Source organism: Sorghum bicolor, chromosome 3 (assembly GCF_000003195.3).
Source record: "Sorghum bicolor cultivar BTx623 chromosome 3, Sorghum_bicolor_NCBIv3, whole genome shotgun sequence".
In the NCBI taxonomy this organism is placed as follows: Eukaryota; Viridiplantae; Streptophyta; class Magnoliopsida; order Poales; family Poaceae; genus Sorghum; species Sorghum bicolor.
In genome coordinates this window covers 29,085,034-29,107,161 of record NC_012872.2, presented here as the reverse complement: position 1 = coordinate 29,107,161, position 22,128 = coordinate 29,085,034, and positions in this window count along the sequence as shown.

The following is a 22,128-nucleotide window of genomic DNA, read 5'->3' as shown; positions in this document are numbered from 1 at the left end:
CAAATTTAATTATCAAATAAACAAAGAAAAGGATCCAAATGAAATCAACATCTAGACTTAGGGTTTTATCAGACAGAATTCCATGAGTTTTGGTGTTTGTCTATTTCTGCAGAGGGTTATCAGGAAATATGAAAGAAAGGCCCACACGTCGGGTTTACATAGAGATATTAACGTGCCGCGCAATTTTCTACCATCTAGAAGACTCTAGAAGCCACGGGAACGAACGGGAGGCCGATCGGGCCCGGGGGCAGGGCGCCCGCCCAAGTCCCTTGGGTGCCTGCCCAGCTACAGTAACCAATCAGCTTCAACTTCGCGGATCATGCTCCACCGACCTAATACTTCAAGGAAAACCACACGATCAATGTCGGTTTGATCCCCTGGCCCCTGGAGGAGGCACCCCTTGATCATTATTCATTATTCATAGACAGAGCAAAAGCTAGGGTTTAGAGATGAGAGCTCTCCTCTCTTCTCTAAACTAGACTAGATCTAGATAGTAGCAAGATGGAGAGCGAAGGAGGATTAGAGGAGAGGCCGTCTTGTCGGTTCTTCCTCCGGTTGTACTTCGTCATGATCAAGCTCTAATCAAGCTTGCTCATGGGATGACTCTGGTAATCTACTTCTAATTCATTATGCAATTACTAATCATGTATGTTCTGGTTCACAACTCTTTTGAGTACTTTAATCTATAGGACGCTATAGGTGAGAGTTGTAGTATAGGTGTAAGCGAGGTGCTTAGATCTAGATTACTTGTGGATATCCCCTGTCTAGCTGGATCGTGTGGTAGGCCGCGTAGGTGACAGTTACGTTGGTCCTCTGTAGTCCACCTCTCGTTAGCAGGACGGGTAGGGCTTATCGGCCTAAGGATAAGCATCCTTTGTGGTGTACTGTTATCACGTGGTTCGTCCCAGACATAGACATACCCCTTTGAAGTAGAGAAACCATAGTTATACTCTATTCTGCTACCATCGCCCATATACTAGAATTGCTCTATTCTCTATTCCCATATTATCACTCACTGTTATCTTACCTTTAATATTGTTCTTATTCAATTCTACCATCTTTCCTATTTACACTTATCTATTTATCTTGGTTAAGTTAGAGCGTAGTTAGTTCTCCCGTTTCCCTGTGGATACGATAAAACCTTTAACCGGGTAAAAGCTTCAACAGTATCCGTGCGCTTGCGGATTATCTGTGTGCGTATAAATACCATAGTACACTCTAGTGCCATGCTGGGGATGACAACATAGTATTCAAGTGGTGTTAGCAAGTGTCAACAGGCCCTAACCATGGGTTTGGGAAGGATGGCTGGGGTGCACCCCATGGTGGTGCCGGCGCCGTGTTACCCCCATGACCTGCACCACGTCCCTCGCCTCGACGACGGTGGCCGCCACGGCTCCCTACCCCCACTTGGCCCGGGGGGGAGAGGACCAAGAAGGGATGACTGTGGTGGAGCGGTCGGACATGGCACTGGAGTAGCGACGAGAGGAGTCGAGGAGGACGAGGGCCCTGGCATGAAGGTGGACCCAGGCTGTAGGCCTTGAGTGAGCTCCTCCATGACAAGGTCGTCACAGACCTACAGGAAGGTGGAGAAGGGCCGCTGCCAGGTGATCCACATTTGGAGGTGGTCGTAGCGGTCACTGAGCCCACGGAGGACGTTGAGTACTAGGAGACAGTCCTCCACGGGCCAGCTGAGGTCACCAAGGGTGTCTGTTATACTCTTCATCTGGCAAGAGAAGTCACCAACAGAGAGGTTGCCTTGGATGAAGGTACGGAAGCTCACATCGAGATGTAGAGCCTAAGCTTTGGCATTGCCTAGGAATTGGCCCTCGAGTGCAAGCCAGGCTCAACGAGCATCCGTGGAGATGCAAACGAGATCGTGGAGATTGATGGAGTTGTCCTGAGGATCCAGGAGAGGACGATGCTGTCATGACGCAGCCACGCAGGGGTCTAGACCGCCACCAAGGCATCGATGAGGACATGGTCATCGAGGGCATAGCGGCGGAGTGTGAGGAGGATCAGATCCAGCCAGCGGGCGTAGGAGGGTGACTCGGGCTCGAGGACGACCGAAACGAGGAGGCGGGTGTGAGACACGTGGGGACCGACCGATCCGGACGATGTGGCCCCAACATCGGGCGAGGTAGGAAGGCCAAGAAGCTACTTTGCTTCGGCGATCTGGCGAGCCAGGGTATCGGTCGCATCACGATCGCGCTCCCTAGCGAGGGCAGCCTCACGCACATGGGCTAGGCCCTCCGTAGCTGCGACCTGGGCAGCGACGACGGTGGCGGTGAGGGCGGAGTTGGGTGGAGGTGAAGCGGCAAAGACTGCCATGGCTGCGCCAGCTCGGGCGGAGTTGGGTGGAGGCGGGGCGGTGAAGACCGCCGCGGCTGCATCAGCTCGCAGCAATGCCCAGTCCGGCTACGATAGCCCACGACATGCCTAGTCCGGCAGCCATGGCGGCAGTCATGGCGGCGATGACCGCGTCCCCAACATCTGCGCCCATGCCCAAGAGCCTTATCTGCGACCAGAAGAGCCACGCGGCCCAGAGTTACGCCCAGGGACAGCGCGCCTGCGCCCAGGGTAGCCATGCCCGGAGTCATGCTCAGGGGAAGCGCACCCGTGCCTAGGGTGGCCGCACCCGGAGTGTGCCCAAGGGAGGCATGCTCAGGGGCATGCCTGCGCCTAGGGGCAGCGCGCCCGCGGCCGGAGGAGCAGCCACCACGCCCACACCCGCATCCATGAAGAGAGGAGCGGTGGGATTTCGGGGCAACGTGCGCCCACATGGAGTTGGGAGGTGGGGGAAGGAGTTGAAGTAGGTGGGAGAAGGAGGAGGAGCCATGGCTGTGGTTGTGGCGACGGCGGTGGCTGGCTGGCGGCTAGGCTGGGGATCGAAGACGGTCTGCTTAGATAACCTTGTCTTACTCTACCTTGTATCACACTTTTATCTTTTTTCTGTTATCTCACCTTATCTTACATCTTACCTTTTCTTTTATGGATACCTTAAATTTCATTCCTATCCTTTAGTTCTCTGCACCCACGGACACTAGCATAGTGCCACATGAGTCATCACAACCTATCCAAACATGTAGCTATAGGTTAAGTCCGTGGTTCATTGTGTTGGTCCAAAGCCTATCCTTTTCAGGAGAAGGAGATGAAAATCCTTACCTACACATTAGAGACTTTGAGCAAACATGTGACTGTCTTCGCATTGAAGGCATATCTGATGAAACTCTCCGTTGGAAGCTATTTCCTTTCTCATTAAAGGGAAAAGCTAGACAATGGTATAATAGAGTAGTAGGTAAGCAACAAGGCGATTGGGGATCTTTATGTTCTAACTTTTGCCTAGATTTCTATCGCATCTCCCAAATCATTGACCTTAGAGTCAAGGTGCTTACTATAAAGCAAGAATCTAAAGAATCCTTGGCTTCAGCCTGGAATTGATTTACTGTACTTTTAGCATCCGGTCTGGACCTTAGTCTACAAGACCCTATTCTTTTACAACATTTTTATAAAGGCCTGAGTAGAGAAAGTAGAAAGTTGCTCGACACTACATCAAGAGGATCTTTCTTGCATATCTCTTCTGAGAAAACAAGATTAATCCTAGATCAAATCCTATCCACTAAATTAGATTACCTCCTAGAAGTAGAGCCTCAACCCTAGTTAGCTGAAACCAACCCTTCGCTAGACACAACCTCTACTTCAGCTAACACATGTCTAGAGCAAGAAAATGAACAAATTTTGTTTCCAGATTTTATGCTAGACATAGAACCTGATATCTTTTCTGAATTTGGAAACATCTTGAATTATCACTCTGTGAAGAGGCCACAAAGAAACTCTAGAGAGTCTTTTAATCCCCCTGAGGATATTCCCTCGAGAAGAAAGGAGAATTAGTATCTATTATAAGTAATGAATGGTTAGAAGAATTAGAGCTTTCCACTGAAATAATCCATTTAGATTCATCTTCTATTCCAATTCATTGCATAATCAATATGGGCCAAATAAAAGCTCTCTATAATCCAGTTGTAGGGATAAACATCATGTCTATGTCTCTTGCAGAACATTTAATACAAGACATGACATTAATCCCAACAATAAAATTCATGAGAAGTCTCTTGGGACATATTATCTCCAGTTTAGGAATCCTACACATCCTACCCATCTAGGTAGAAGGAACCCAGTACATTTAAGCTTTTATATCTTTGACACATGGGACTTCGACCTGTTGATAGCCTTTTAGGAGACTTCTCTATTGTGGTGCATATGGTTATCAATACTTTTCCTAAGTTTATTAGCCTTCCCCGGTAACGGCGCCAAAAATGCTTGTTGGCATTTCTAACGTTACTGCAATAAAACCCAAATCTTTATCCCATGCAATAACACTAGAAATGTTGGTATTAATTAACTTGCCTTTAGCAACTAGCCACTAGCCTCTTGACCCTTACTCCTAACTGTGAAACTAGGTTGTCATCCCTAATTGTAAAGCTAGGAATAAACTCTGGTACTAAATCTTATCATTTTATGTGACTAGGTAGAAATAAATAAAGATAAATATGAACTAAGAATGATTCTGCAAGCGGACAGATAATTATACCATTGTAGCATTTTACCTAAAGTATTACCAGGTTGGGAAGGCATTGCTAAGAGGCTACTCTAGAGTATTGATAACACTTATATATACAGTGAATAAGAGATGTAGCCAATGTTAACTCTCTCCTCAATAACAGGAAGGTGTCGCAAGATAAATAATAGATAAATGATAAATATGATAAATATGATCAATATAAAAAAATGATAAAAATGATCAATCATCTCCTAATAATACTAATCCCATCATAGCACTCTAATCATGTCAGCGTTTGTCTAATCAGGTAATAAAGAAATAACTCCTAAGTATTTAAGATACAGTCAAAGCTACTCCATTTAGTGCAAGTATGTCTAACAATCATGGCTAAGTTATACTACTATAGTTCCCTAACACATCGGAGGAATGTACACATAAAAATGAGTACATGAACCTCCTCTAAACCTGACAATCCCACTACCTATCCACCGTACGGGGGAAGGCCTACAAAGGACTCAATGGGTCTATAACACCCACGATCTATCTCACTACCCGACACGATTGGGGATACTCGCAGATAAGCAAAACACCTAGACACCACGTCGAGACATTTGGTGATCAAGTCATCTATTACTTTGTGGGTGGCACTCACGAGTAACAAGTGGTGGTCGGATCCTGTATTACCTAGATGGTGATTCAAGAAGAACACAAGGGATTTATACTAGTTCGGGCCAACACTATCCTACGTCCAATGGGGTGGTCGGATCCTGTATTATCTTGCACCTAAAGTACTTGTAGTAGGGGGTACAAGCTAGTTGCGAGAGAGGGAAGTAGTCCCAGGCCTCGACTTTGTGGATGGCAGAGTGCTCGAGTGTGTTATACGGAGTGTTGTGATTTGTGGGTTGGTTGTGTTAGACTTGTTCGATCTGCCTCTAGACAGTGCCCTACCTCCCATTTTATAGCCTCAAGGGGAGGTGGGTTTTACATGTGTAAATCTTAGTTTCTACTCCTAGTATCCATAGGGATTACGGCATTGGGACTGTAGTTGCTAGTCATCGTGTCCTTGAGCTAATGTGTAACACCCCAAAATTTGCAAGTTTCCAAAATAGGAGAAATTGCTTTAATTGTCTATTTTTGTGCCCATGAATTATTGGAAAAAATAATATTTTTCTTTAAATTAAAATTTACCATAGGAGTTAACAACTTGTTTGAGCATGCATGTCTTTGCATTTGATTTATTGTGATGAGTGGTTTTGACTAAAGTTTAAAAGGAATTCAAATTTGGTTTTGAAAATGTTTTGAAAAGAAAAGGGAAACAGAAAATAAAAAGGGAAATCCTCACCTCTCTCTGGTTTTCGGCCCGAGCGCCCTTCTCTCTGGCCCAAGCGGCAACCGCGGCCCACTCCCAATCTTTCCCCTCGGCCCAGCGCGCGCAGTGAGCTATGGCCCAGTCAGCCCCTAGCACCCCTTCCCTCTCTTCTTTCCATTGACGAGCGGGCCCCACGACCTTAAGTCACCGCCAGGTGGGACCCTATGGTTAGCCGCGTCCCCTACCTCTGGCCGTGGGGAGACCGGACTCTGTCCGAGGAAATCCGCCCTGAATTCCTCACGCTCTGTGTGTAGCGCACGGCTGGGAGCCCTCTTAAATAGAAGCCATGGCCTCGCCGAACTCCCCAACCCCAACCTTGGCACACACCCTAGCCCTAGCCGAGCTGCAGCCGCTGCCGAAAAGAACAAGTTCACCACCGAGGTTGAAGTCCCGTTTCGTTGCATCTCTGCCTCCGTGAGTTCTCAACCGAGCTTCCTATCGTCCTTGCGACTACGCCAAGCCTTCTTTCTCGCGATTTCGTCCTCTCTACACTCCGTTTGACCTCGTCGATCTTTTGCAGAAGCCGTCGTCCACCATACTCCGTTGCAAGCACTCACCGGCCGCTCCATGGCTTTGATTTTGCCCTAGGTGAGTTTGCCTCGAGTTTCGCTACGTCCCAGTGCTATCGGTTCATTTTCTAGTGCTCTAAATCACCTGATTGGCCAACACCGGCCATCTCTGGCCATGGCGCCGCCGTGACCCCCTCCAACTCTGGCCGGCCACCTCTCTCTTCCCACCCCGATCTAATCGCAACCGTTCAAGCGCGATCCAACGGCCCGAGATGAAGGATACCCCTTCGGCCATAACTTTTCAAAAGAACCCCTGAGTTATTTAGTTATCGAACCCGCAGTCCAAAACACACTTTCGAAAATACGCATTCCGATTTTGAAGACGTAAACTCAGTACTCAGTTTCAAAATATGTTTTCAGAAAATTACAAGTTTGCCACTGGTTTTATATTGCTCATAAAATATTCGTTTTAACTTCGATTTGACCCATTCAAATTGCATTAGTTTCGTAATCACGAGATCTTTATGTTAGTCTCACTGTTTTACTAGTTTGAAACTTTTTAATTTCGTGACCCTATTTAATTAATTATTTTTTTCTAAAGAAAACCTTAGAAAATTCATATCTTCTTCGTTATAGCTCCAATTTTATGATCTTTACGTCTGTGTGATCGTAGTGCAACGTAGATTCATTTTATAAATTTTTCATGTTTATTTTCTACTGTTGGTGTATTGTTCTAATTATATATTTGTTTGCTTTGTATGATTACCTATGGATGATTGTTGTTGATGTGATGACTGAGTTTAGACGGTGAGCTTTTACGTGGTGATCCAGAAGCTGATAGTAGAAGTTTTGGAAGTAAAAGAAGGATCTGAGTTTCAAGGCAAGTATAGCATGGGATCATCCTTGTTTTCCTAATAACTTTCATCACACAATTCATATTGCATGTGTCTCCTTGCTAAGGATTTCCTAGTATTGATCTTATACCTTGTCACCTATGGTTTTGCATTGGTAGCCTATGCTAGTGCTCCACTAAACTATGATCTTGTAATTTGATTAATGGAATATGCAATAAACATTAAAAGAGGACTTTTAGCAACTTTGGTAAAGGGGGCTAGAGCGTTGAGCTATCTTATGGTGCTCTAGTTTCTCTCCATAAGGACTTATCTGTATATGACCATCCGGGACATACAGTACAACTGTGAGGGCTACATGGCTCTGGCTTTAGCTCAGTATGAGGACCTTTTGTAGCTTGTTAGAGGTTAACTGTGTGGCTCAAATGGGGGATAGCAGACCATGGATTCCCTGCGCGGTAGAATCACATGGACTGACTAACGAAACCAAGCGGCCCTAACTTGTTAGACGAACCTTTGAGCCTCATGAACAAAAAGCTACATGCAGTTAAACCAGTGTCTAGCCTTTGAGCCTCATGAACCCTATGTTATTCTTGCTGAGTATGAGATGTACTTACACTTGCCTTTATGTAACACCCTAGGTGTTTGCTACGAGTTAGACCTTAGGTTTTGAGTTCAAACATGTCATGATAAGTGGTGATGATCATGTTAAAGTCAATCCATGAAAGTGAGCCTCAAGTTAAACTTGGAGAACACACCCTTGCTTACATATAGGCCCTTTTCAAAGTGCATGCTTGGGTGACATTAATGGAACATCTCTCATGTGTCCCACCTCCATCACTGCCTATAGTGATCACTCAAAAAGTTTCAAGAAGTTTGGAATCAAAAGGTCACATGAAATGATAAGTTACATGCTTGTTGGAATGACCTCATTAAGTGAATAGAACCATAGGTCATCAACCAATCCTTGCAACCTTGCCTAAATGACTCTAGGTGAACTCTACAACAAAAGTCATGAAGGGTACATGTTGAGCTTGTGCCTAGAAAATGCTTCAATCAGCCTAAAACCTTAGTTTGAGCTTTATCAAGTTGCTGCATTGACCAAAGTGAAAGTTTGACTTCTGTACTAGTTCTGAGGTTTGACCTTAAATGAAAGTTGTAGTTTAGATTTGGTAGAACAAACTTTGTTTAATGATCAAGAGCTATTTTTGTCTCTAACCTAGTCAAATTAAGTTTACAAGATTCAATGCAGTGCTGTTTTGGAACTCCAGAATTTTGGCTGTCCTGAGGTGCTCAGTTTCGGGTACCCTAGTTTGGAGCCTTGTATCTTCCAAATAAGACTGAACCAGTACAAGATCCTTTTGTAAAAGTTGTAGTATAGTTTTCATACTACAATCTTTGTTAAAGTTACTAAGTATGAATCATCTTCTAAGCATGTCAAATAATAGTCACAATATTGAATCTGCTATAATTTCCAGCACTTAGAGTTTCTAAGTCTAGGTTTGCAGTTCATCACGTTGGCATTCCGCGTTCTCCAAATTTTACTAAACAACTTGCTTGGGTCCCAAAATAAAAGTTGGAGTGCATATTGTTGACAAGAGCATGCCAAAGGATGACACCATTTTGACTTCGTTTTGGTCATCAATTTTGAGTTTTGCTAATCACTATCAATTCATTGACACTCATTGATTGGCATCCAATTATCTACTAAACTACAACCCTAATGGCCGTGACTCTTAAACAACAAATGTAGAGCAGACTGAGCTTGACAATCTTCATTTTTGGCCCAATGTCCAATTCAGCCTGGAAAAGGCCTGAAATCGCCTCCCATGCCGGCCACTTCGCTGCACGCCACGTGCTCGAGGAAACGCCTCAACGGGTGGACACGTTGCTGGCGCGTGGCGACCATGCACAGCGCCCACACCACCATTGCTGCCACCACCACCTTGCTTTTCCCCGTCTGTGCCAGTGTGGAGAAGCACCAGAGCGTCCCTAACCTCCTTCACTCGCCTCACACGCCCCCTTGCCTCTCTCCTTGCTCTCTGCTCCCCATGGCAGTCCACCGCCATGGACGGACGAGGAGCTCGAGCTGCTGCTGCGCCACTGCTGCCTGCAGCCTGGGCTAAGCTAGTACCCGGCGTCGTGGCCTGCAGTTCCCAGGCTCCGACACTCTTCCTCCATGGTTGCAAGTGCCCATGGCCGGCCTGCTCCGTCTCTGGGTCTCTCTGTTCGTTAGTCTGATGGAAGGAGAAGGATCTCGGGTTAGAATAAAAAACAACTCAGGGTTCCAGATGCGAAGCCAAAGCCAATACATATATGAATAGTATTTCTGGGTTATAGCGTGATTCATGGCAAATCCAGGGTCCCCGGTGCAAGATCTATGTTTTCCTTTTATTTTGTTTTTGCAGATTTCATGGATGAACTTTGGAAATCCATAGTAATTCATAGAAAAGTTATAAAATAGCAAAGGTGGACTTTTTGGAATCCTTGTGAAATGCTCTATGCAGTAGATCTATAATATGACATGGTTTAGTTTGCAGTTTTAGCAGTAAAAATAGATTTGTGCAGTTCGATTTTAATTGCTTGTCATATTTGTCTTTTTCATAACCACTGTATTATTGCTCAAATAAATGTAAAAATATTATGACAAGCTGCTCATATGATATTTGATGTCTGGTGAAAGTTTCATAAATTTACGAATGACAGATTAAGAGTTATAAAAATAACAATTGCTCTGTGTTGCTTTGCTCCTATTCTGAGTGGATCTGCATGTTTATATTGTTTGGCTCAGTTAGGTTGTGAATCATGCCTGGGTGAAAATATATGAGTTGTAGAAGTTTTCATGAGCTTTCCATCAAGCTAAATAGCATAATTTTTGGTTAAGCATATGTTTAGTTATAGTGGTTGAAAGTACTGTTTCAGTTTCTGTCTAAACCCAGACAGGGATGCATTGTTTGTTATGTAAGACCTTGTTAGTTGCAGATTTAGCTCTATATGTTTATAACAAAGTTGTTCACAATTTAGTAAGCTTTCTAGAAAGTACATAACCATAATTTATGGGCATATAAAACTCAAGTTATGGCTGTTTAATGTGGCATGATAGATTCTGTCTATGTTTGAACAGAGATGTCCTCATGGGGATTAAATAAATGGTTTATAATTGTGAATAAAAATATAAAAATGGAAAATGTTGTTCCAGTACAATTATAGGATATTTTTGTATCATGTTTACGTATGATGTGGCCATGTGTTTGAAGAAAATATGATTTGTGCATTTATCTTGCTCTCACATGGTTAATTGCAATAGCAATTTGTCTTTTTCATAGATGTTGTTATCTTTATTAAAATGCAGTGAAATTTATACAGTGGACTATGGATAGTATTTAGAAGCCACTGTAATTTTGGTGGAATTTATTGAGCACTTTTGTTATATATTCTTTAATTCACCTTATTATCCAAATAAATTAAGAAAGGCATTAAATAAATTTATTTGGTAATAACCACTATGTTTTCTGGTGTTCTTTGGTTATGTTCAAGCTGTTGGTAACAATGGTTTTGCTCAAATGCATGTTTGAAACATAAGTTAATAATTAATTGTTTGCAATTGTTGTTTCTGGACAGTTTCTGGAACTGTTTGGATTACAATATGTAAATTCTGTTTTCTAGGAATCTTGTTATTATCAAAGTTGTAGATAATTTATTTATCTAGCTGCTGTTAAAATTTGGTGGCATTTGGTCTTGTGGTTTGTGAGTTATGTCTGTTCAAAGTTGGATTCCAGAAATGGCTGCTCTCTGTTTGTCAGGGACAGATTCTGGAACTTTATAATTTCGACCAGCTTAAGTTGAGAATCATGCTTTGATGTCTAAATATCAAATGTAGATACTTTCTTAAGCTTTCCATAATGTCTTAATTCATGTCTTTTGGAGTTGTGAAACTCCAGTTATGATTTATTTTCTCAGCTGCTGTTAACAGTCCTAAAAATAACAGATCCCTTGTATTGCTGTTGCTTGGTATATTGCTAGGTGTGACTCATGTCTTTGATAATGGCCATGTTATTACACCTGAAATCTTGTGAAACATGTATGCCATGCCTGATATACTTGGTTGCATTCTTTTCTATCTTAGTATGTTGATTGTGTTATGTTACTTAAGCAGCATGAAACACATATGTATGTGTAGAGTAACATAATATTGTCTCCTTGCTGTATATCATGCATTGTCTATTGCACTTCTATGTGTTCATACACTTGCATCTCGCATCTCATTTAGGTACACTAGATGAACCACGTGAAGGACTTGATGGTGGACCTATCAGGATGATGAAAGGACTATACAAGTGTTGTGAACTTGGATATCGTCAAAATGGCGCAAGCTAACTTAACTGACTTGTGTCAGATTCCAGGCAAGCCCCGGAGCATTCTAAGTCTCCTACCCTCTCTTTTTATAAAAGCACAAGAGTATAACTTTATATGATGCATTAGGTGATAGGAGTTGAATGAAACCGTTGGTGCATATATTCCTACCTTGTCCACTATATGAAACTACCTGAACCCTTACTAGTATAAGGAAGACGTTCTATGCTTAGCTATGCTTAGCTCGGTAGAAGCCAGGTGATTTCCTGTCACCTGCGAGAGATAGGTGGATACCTGATCACGGTTGGTTATATTTGCTATCGTGGAAATAACCTTGTGCTAATAATGAACTTGAGACCGGGCGGGATGACGATAGTGCAACAACAAGGCATGGAGGTCTTGGGTGTGAATCTATCCCCGTCTGTGTCGGTTAAGGACCGAATCGCTGTACGTCCTCGTGTCATGTTGAACGTATGCCTAACACTTAGTTGGCCGGATAAGTCGTTCCGACCGCGAAGCCTACGAGTGCAACTCAGGCCGGATACCCCGTTCTGTATGAGTGCGCACCCCGGTTGGTAGCAAGGATGTGCGGGGAGTCAATGGCGTAAGCCCAAGGTGTCAGGTTAGAGTCCTGCCTTGGCAGATTGGCGGTCCCTGGGGTGCGGCGCTGGACGGACCCGCGAATTGGTCCGGAGTTGTGCTAAAGGTGATCCGAGCTGCCCTCGCGAGGTATGCTTGGGTGAGTGCTAGGAATACCCCTCCAGCTGGATAGGAATCGATTCGAATCGCCGTCTCTCCCGGATAGTGAGAACTTGACTTGAGCAGCGGCAACGTAGAATTCACTAAATAAACTTAATGGTTATGATGATGATGATGGCTACATGATAAACCAGATATGGTTATTAATGTGATGCTTATTAATCAAGTGGTTGCTATAGAATAGGTGCAAAATCTAGCTGTGGTAGCTTAACTGAACTTGATGCTAAAATGTTGACTAAAAGGTTGAAAGTAAGGACTCATGATAGTAATGCTCTTTTTGGCAAAGATATGCTATCCAACCAACTCCACCAAATAGCCTTGTATATCCTTGAGAGTCTTTTATTTTCTCTCCTGTCGGGTAAGTCTAGCTGAGTACATTCAAGTACTCAGGGTTTATCCCACCTGTTGCAGGTGAAGTTTTCAGTCTGCTAAAGGTGGTGGCTAACCGCCGGTGGGCTCGGTGATTCTATATAGTGTTCTCATCTACATGCTTTTGTCAGAGGATGTCACTTATGCTAGCAATGTATTTGGAACTTATGTTATTGTAATCATTTGAAAGCTATGTTGTCTTCTAATCAATTTGGAAAATCCAAACTTGTACTATTATTTGTGAACTCTTTTGTAATATTATTTCCACTGCAAATCTCCATGTATGTGATGTGTATTTGCTTAATCATGCGATCTTGGTGTAAAGTTGATTTACCGAGGTCCTTCGTGACACTCGATAGACTACCGGGTTTATATAAGTGAGAGTATGCGCGTGTCAACGTGTTAAACGGGGACAGTCGTACTTGAACTTGTATAAATTGGGTGGTTCTGTCACACTTTACATTTTATTTGGATCAAAATCCCGGATGGGTACCAGATTGCAAGTTTGGAGAAGAGTTTAGGCTTGTGCTCAACCAGTCAGTTGTCCCTGTAGATTTGTAGCTTTCACCTGAAGAACGGAGTGCACTTCCGCTGTTTGCTATCTAAGGTTATATCTTTTAAAATTAAGTTCGTTGTATTTTGTGGCTATAAGTGAGATTTGACTTCCTGGGCTCACATATGGTGTGTATCTGGTTTTGTTCTTAAAATTGGGTGCTACAAAGTGGTATCAAAGTAATGCTGACTGTAGGACGCAAACCTAGATAGTAATGGTTGTTTTAGTCATCTTTGCTTCACTACATTCATGCTTACTACCTCGCCCTTGATATTTGATAAAATTCATATGCTTCTACCATCTAATTCTATTATAAAATTATTGCTTCTATTCTAACTACCTCTTGGTCTAATTCCATAGATGGTTCGTAACGAAAAGATTGCTCGCAGCAACTCTGGAAGACCATGCTTGACTCGGGGTATCTATGGCTTAACGGAACCAGAGTATGAAGAAGCTCGCCCTGTCCCATCAAGACATACTTGTTGGTGGAAGGAGTGTAACACCCCAGGTGTTTGTCAATTGCTAAGTACTATGTTTGAGCACAAACATGACAAGTTCAATGGTAATAAAGAGGTCAAAGTTAGTCTATGAAAGTAAGCTCTAACTTGGACTTGGACGATGCACCTTTACTTACATATAGGCCCTTGTTAAAAGGTATGCTTAGATAATGCTAGTGGAACCGTTTTCATGTGTCTCATATCCATCCCAATCTATGTTGGTCCCTGGAAAAGTTTGGTGAAGTTTGGAATCAAGAAGTCACATGAAATGATAAGTTATATCCTTGTTGAAATGGCTTTATTAAGGAAATAGAATCACGGGTCATCAACCAAACCTTCCAAACTTGCTCATATGACTCTAGATGAATTCTACAACAAAAGTCATGAAGGGTTCATGTTGAGCTTATGCAATGGAAATGCTTCAATTGGCCTAAAACCCTATTTCGAGCTTTATCAGGTTACTGCTTTGACCTAAGTGAAAGTTTGACTTCTATTGTAGTTATGAGGATTGACCTTAGCTTCTGTAAAGCAAATCTTGTCCAAGGGCCATGAACGAAATCAGCTTGCAAATAGTTCAAACAGAGGCTCAAAGTTCGAATCAGCTGCTGCTTTTTAGCCCTGAGAAATAATTCTAAGTCCCTAGAAGTACCGCAGTGAGTTACCATCTTTGTGACATTTTAGCATCCAAATTCATATGGTAACTCAATTGAATTCCTTAATATGATTTGGAGTACCCTTTTTTGTGGAAACAATGGATCAAGTATCATCAAATTTGGAGTTCATTTGGATGTTCAACAATAGCTCCCAAAACAGCAAAAGATTATTTTATCGCTAAACGGACGTGAACTCGTTGACATGCCGCATTCTCTTGTTTTTGTTAAGTAACTCAAGTTGGTCCAAAAACAAAAGTTGGGGAGAATTGTTTGGAGAAGATCATGCAAAAAGTTGCATCAAGTTTGACATGGTTTGGACCATCAATTCTTGGTTTTGCTAATCACCGTCAATACGTTGACACTCGTGACTTGGCATTTAATTATCTCTTAATGTGTTGATCTAATGGCCGAACACTCTTAATGAAAGTTGTAGAGCACGGCGAGATAAGCAAACTTTGTTTTTGATCCAAGGTCCAGTTCAGCCTAGAATGGCTCGAATCGGCGTCCCACCTTGGCTACTTTGTTGTCCGCCACGTGCTCGATGAAATGGCTACGTGGTCACCATGCAGCAGAGCTTGTCCCACCATGGGTGACATCTCCACCTCGCCCTTGCTGCTATCTGTTTCGTTGAGGACAGGCCAGAGAGTGCTCCTCACACACACCAGCACGCTCTGCATTGCCTCCCATCCTCCACTCGCCTTCTTCCCTCTCCAACTCTCTCCCATCCGTCGCCATGGCCGCCATCCTAGCAGAGCTCGCTGCTCCCTCTCCAGTGCCAGGAGCGGGCTGCAGCTCGCCACGGCCAGGCCGGCCATCCCCTCCCCGCTGCCCCTGCACACCATCTCCAGCACGTGCAAGGGCCGGTCTGCTTCCTTCTTGCCAGTCTGCTTCGTTCTGTTTGTGACACACGAAGACGAAGGACGTTGGGTTGAAATAGAGTAAACCTTAGGGTTTCAAATGCGAACCATAGACTCATATGAATAGTACTTATGGGCTGCGGGTTGATTTTTGAGAAAGCTCAGGGTCCCAGATGCAATATCTGTTTTCCTTTTCTTTTGTTTTTTCTGATTTTTGGTTGAACTTTGTTAGTTCATAGAAAATGCTAGAAAAGTCGTAAAATAGCAAATGTAAACTTTTTGGAATCCTCATGAAATTTTCTATCCAGTAGATCTATAATATTGCATGGTTTAGTTTGAAGTTTTAGCCGTAAAAATAGATTTATGCAGTTAGGTTTTAATTGCTTGCTATATTTGTCTTTTTCATAACTGCTGTAGTATTGGTCCAATAATTTTGAAACTATTGTGACATCCTTTTCATATGAGATTTGATGTCTGGTAAAAGTTTCATGAATTTAGGAATGATATATTAAGAGTTCTGAAAATAACAAATGCCCTGTGTTTTTTTGCTCTTATTCTGAGTGGATCGGCATGTTTGCATTGTTTGACACAGTTAAGTTGTGAATCATGCCTGGGTGAAAATATGTGAGTTGTATTACTTTTCATAAGCTTTCTAGAAATCTAAATACCATAATTCTTGGTTAAGCATATGTTTATTTATAGTGGTTTAAATTACTATTCCAGTTTCTGTGTAAACCCAGACAGGGTTGCGTTGTTTGTAATGTAAGACCTTTTAGTTGTAGATTTAGCTGTACATGTTTATAACAAAGTTGTTAAAAATTTAGTAATATCGCTAGAAAGTATATAACCATAATTTATGGACATGTGAAACTCAAGTTATAGCTGTGTAATGTGGCATGTCAGATTCTGTCTATGTTTTGGACAGAGATGTATTCATGGAATTAAATGACCTTGTTAATTGTGGATTCATATTTAGATGATAATAAGAAAGTTGTAGGTAACTTTATAATATTTCCAAAAAGATAAGAATCATGTTTTCTGGAGGTCTACAACTCCAGTTATGCTGCTTTGAATTGTCTATTAGTTTTCTGTTTGTAATTGTACCTCTACTGTTTGGGCAGCATGAGCAGTTTTATTTATGCAGTTAATTCCATGATATAAATGAAGTTTTCTGTGAAACTTGTATATAGAAAAGATGTAGATAACTTACTAATATATCTTGTTGTAATGTTTCATGTGATTTGGCTAAGTGGTTTGTGTGTTACAATTGTATAAAGTTCATCCTTTGAAACGCTTGTTCTCTGGAAATTCCTAGACCAGATTATATGGTCATGCATGTTTGACCTGGTTAACTTGTTAATCATGCTAATATGATTAAAGACGAATTGTAGATAATTCTATAATATTTCCAGAATGTCCTATTGCATAGTTTTTGGAGTTGTGTAACTCCAGTTATGATTTATTTACTGAGTTGTTGCATGTATGTCCAGAATTGCTGAAATACATGAATGCTTGATTGCTTTATTTTGTGTGATCTAAGTATGATTCATTTCTTTAATGGTGATTAAGTAATACACTTGTAACCTTGTTAAACATATGTCATGCTTTATATGCTTGCTCTCTATAGTTGGTTATGTAATGTTAGTTAAATAACTTAGATGTCTGTGTCTTGCATACTCTTATGTGATGCATCTTGTGTTGCTATTCTACATATTCATGCACTTGCATCTTGCATCTCATCTAGGTGTTCTAGATGAATCACGTGAATGTGTTGGTGTGGGAACAAACCCGAAGACGGTGTTGGGTGGACCCATCGTGAAGGTGGAAGGACTAAACAAGTGTTGTGACCTAAGATGTCACCAAGATGGAGCAACTAATTGAACTGACTCCGTGTTGATCCAGGCAAGCCCTGGAGCACTATAAGTCTCCTACTACTTTTGAATGCAATTGAGAATATATGTTATATATGTATTGTTGCGTATAGGAGTTGGGTGAAACCCTTGCTGCATATATCACTCCTTTTCCAGCAAATATACCTATAACCCTATGTAGATTCAAGATCGAATCTAAATGCTTAGCCATGCTTAAACCGGTAGAAGCTAGGTGATGTCCAGTCACCTGAGCCAAATAGGTGAATACCTAGATAAGTTGGATATATATGCTATCATGGAAATAACCAAGTGATGAGGATGGATAATTGGAGACCGGGCGGGACGATGATAGAGAAGCAACAAGGCATGGAGGTCTTGTTTGCCTACCTATCCCCGCCTGTTTCGATTAAGGACCGATTGTTGATGGCCCTCTTATCATATTGAATGCATGCCCCACACTTAGCTGGAAGGATAAGTCGTTCCGACCACGAAGCCTGAACACTATCTGTGCCGGGAATCGGCCCGATGTACGCGCTGTATTGGTGATGGTTGAGGAGAACAACGAGGGCGCGGCGCGCAACCTTGGTATACCTTGGATACCTCGGTCGTCGGAACGGTCCTCGGGTACGGGCGGTGCCTGTCGAACCCACGAATTAGTCCTAGATAGTGTAATATGGTGACCTGTAGCTCACTTGATCAGTGAGTGTGGTTTTGTGGGGAATAAAATCACCAGCTGGTTAGAAATCGATTTGAATCGCCATCGCTCCTAGACAGTGAGCACTTGACTTGATCTTCGTCATCGTAGTAATGTTTATGGAACACTTGGATGGTTATGGTATGATGATGATGTTGGAAATGCCACATCGATCATGGGTACTACTATTGTATCTTAAAAAAGTGATTGCTCTAGTACATGTGCTAATATAGATGACAGGTAATGATTATTAGCTTGAGCTAAATACCTGAAAAGTTACTTACCTGTAACCTAAGCTTTTTATGCAAAAAGTGTTGTGAAGCTAGCCCCACCAATAAACTTGCATACTCCTTGGTGTCATATTATTTCTGGTTTATGACGGGTAAGTCTAGCTGAGTACCATCTCGTACTCAGGGTTTATTCCCACTTGTTGCAGGTTGTGATGTATCATGGCTACTGCAAGATTTGGATGACTCCTACAATAATAGAGGAGTAATATCATGGGCATGATCCTTCTTAGTTACCTCATCTATGTTGGTTTTGTTGGAGTTGACCTGGATACTGGCATGTATTTGAAATGAGGGCAATATTAGTTTTAAATTACTTTGCTTCCGCTACATTTCAACTTAAGTTGTAATAACTATATTGAACTCTGATGTATATCAAACTACTTGTGAAATGGATGTAACATGTGACTTGTTATGTTGAATCACTATGATCTTGGCTTGTATGATGATTGGTTTGAAATCCCTCGTGATTTCACGGACTACCGGGTTTATGAGAGTTCGATTATGTTAAAGCAACTGCTTTGGCGGGAGTTTTTAATAGTTGATCTCTTATAAATTGGGCGGTTCTGTTACAGCTAGTATCAAAGCAAGGTTCAACATTAAACTTGTCATATGTGTATTTAAAACAAAAAGGTTAGTTTTTCAAAACCAGTTTTTGACAACTTATAGCTGTTCTATGTATAGGTGTGTTCAAATCTGAAAAAGTTTTACCTAAGTATGCCAGTGGTCATTTCCTTTATGCCCAAATAAGGACCTTTAGGTGGTTTATTTAAGTACTGACTTCGTGGTTTTTGCATAATATTTCTATTTTGTTGCTCATATTGCGTGCAATAGTATGAGTGCCATTTATTTGAATGGTAATTTATGGATCATTTTTCCTCTACGCCTCGGTAAGTGTGAGCTGTGAGAGCATGATCGGATACACCACCGATCTAGGGAAGTGCTTTTGGTACTGGATCTTGTGCACATTTTACATGTGCCTATGAAAAGGTACCACATGATGGGTGATTTCGTCCTTAGAGGCGATGCTGTCGCTAGGACGATGATGTGGGTAGTAGCACTACACATACGAGTATGGGGATACACGTGTGTGGAGCGCATAACTTTTAAATCTTGTACTGCATGTTTCATACTGTGTGAGGGCTGAAATGAATTTTCTGCAGGTACACTAACCACGAATGCGTAAATTGAATATTACGACTAGCTATATGGCGAGAGTGTACGTGTTATGCCACCGACATAGAACGTGATTGCCACCTCGCAATTTTGTGAGGACGAATAGGACGAAGCATGCATCATTATGATTGTTGTCTTATGTATAACTATGCTTCCCTCACCTTTGTTCTAACAACAAGTAACTTGTGAATGAATGTGCTGTTATCCAGCTTGTGTGAAGTTAGATGAAATGTTTTGCTCCATGTTGCTTGAATAGCTATAATTGAAGATAGGGTGTAATTAGCTTTGTTTTGCCCATGTTGTGGTCGATCTATGCACCCTGTCAGTATGATGCACATCTATAAGATGACTAGTCTTTTAAACATAAGTTAAAATTTGTTTTCACTACTGGAGAAGAAACATACACCTTTCTAGTAAAAGAAAGTAAAAGAAAAAACACTTTACCATCATGTTTTGTATGTTCATGTGTACTAGTGTTGCATTAGATGATTGCTTGATATCTACAATTTTTGTGCTTAGTAATGATTGTTGGAGATAGTGTGATTCATGTTCTCACATGTTTGCTTAAAACCATGATGCATGAGTGGATGTGTTGTTAACTAGGTAGTGTCATAGTTTTACCTTTTTGTCCTTAGTAAGCATGCAAGTGTTGAAGAGCCTTTGAACAGCACTCATGTCACTTTAATCTCATGGTTATATCCAAGTAGATTCCAATGATAAAGAGCTTGAGTTTGTGCATGGTTGTTAGATCTTGAATGTTGTGTATCCATTCCCTAATTTGATTCATGATCCCAAGCTTATCTCTCCTACATGCTTGCGTATGTCGTGGGTGTCTTACTCCTATGTATCAAGATCCGACCCTAAGAAGTCCTATCAGACTCTCTTCTCCTTGTCATCTTGATCGATCTAGTGCTACACTAATCGGTTGTTGCATGGATCTATAAAAATCTTTTCCTTGTAGATCATGTCATTGTTGTAGCAATGGAACCCCTAATCAGTGTATTGACTTCATCTTTTAAATCTCAATCGTTTTATCTCCAACTCTGTTGAGTCTCTTGATGTTTATCCGTCTTAATCTCATGTGATATATGTTCTCTAGTACTATGTTTGATCTTTAAATCACCTCCTTGTGGACCTCTAATCTCATGACTATCTCAGTTTGATACCCCTCTTCTGCATAGTGCTTGCTGCTATGCAACACAATTTTTTACCATGAGAGATTTCTTTTGGGTTGTATGTTTGATAATGGTGTCTTGGTTAATGATTGATGGTGCCGTGACGAAACCAAGAGCCCCTTGTGGCGGCCGACACATGGTTGTGCTGCTCGGCACGCGCTGGTATCATTGTTCCTAGCTATGCTCCATTATAGAACTACACCAATGTGTCATCTCATCATGAGTTTGTCCTCAATTATCTCTTTAGATCATATCAAAAGATTCTTACTTCACGCACAAGTGGGAGAACTTCCTATGATGTTACAAAGAGGATTACCTTTAAAGAACGGGTCACTGACATAAACATTAACAGACTGCAAGAGGTGGTATACAAGTGACACTATTTGACTATCCCTACAATAGCAATGATCGTTTAATGAGCAACATGGGTCATCCACGCCAAACCAAAAGGACACATGGCACATAATGTTGGACAAGTTATCTGTTGGACAAGCATCGATCATCACCATTGTGCTCATGATCTAGTTTTCCTAAGTCTCGATCTTTATGTGCATCATGGTCATACAGCTAAAGTCAACCATCTTTAGCATGAATCCTTATCTCCTGGTTTTGAAGGTGACCAATTGTTAAGCGTCAACCGCAATGGTTGTGGTTAAGAGTGGAGCTTTGGAAGTTTTAGTGCTGCAAGGCAATTGATGGTTGCTAGTAACAAGGCTAATCTTAAGCAAGATAATGATGGATTCACAGCCACGAAGGATATGTTTCATCAAATAGTGAATTAAACTTTGGAGTTGTGAGGTGTCTTGTCAGTCCGAAACAGTGCCGTTTCAGCACAGAATAAGTTTAGTATGTATATGTTCTGCTTACACAAATGGTGCCTATTTGAGCTAAATTTTTGTTAGAGGTTAGAAGACTCATGGATCTATACTTCTACCAAATTCCATGGGGATGTGAGTGATAATTGGTGAAATATGAACCAAAACCCAAAAAGGGGTAGAAATCTGCAATCTCCCTTTTGATATCGATCATCCTTCGTATAGAAAGTGGTGTTTGTTTTGGTGCCATGGATTACAGTATGTGCAGTGTTTTGCTGTATAGATAATGCTTATATGCTGAAATAAGATTCTTTATACCCATTTATGCTAGTGCGAGCCATAAACGTTTTGAAAGGTGTCAGTCAATAGATTTCCAATATCAGAGCTACCGACTGATCTTAAAAAGGAAACCTCAAAAGCAAAAGTAGTTCCACTGGATTGGTTTTGCTATGACACAAGTCAACCTAACTCTCATGCAACTGCATCATGAAGAAAGATTATGCTTAACCTACGTGGTGGTACACTATTTCTTTAGTGGTTGAACACTTGCAACTGTTGGTGACCTATAAGCCCCACTATCATCCTTCTTCAGTAGTGGTTATCCAATTCTTACATACAGATAAGTTGGCTATATATGCTATCATGGAAATAACCAAGTGATGAGGACAGATAATTGGAGACCGGGCGGGATGATGATGGAGAAGCAACAAGGCATGGAGGTCTTGGGTGCCTACCTATCCCCACCTGTGTCGATTAAGGACCGATCGTTGATGGCCCTCTTG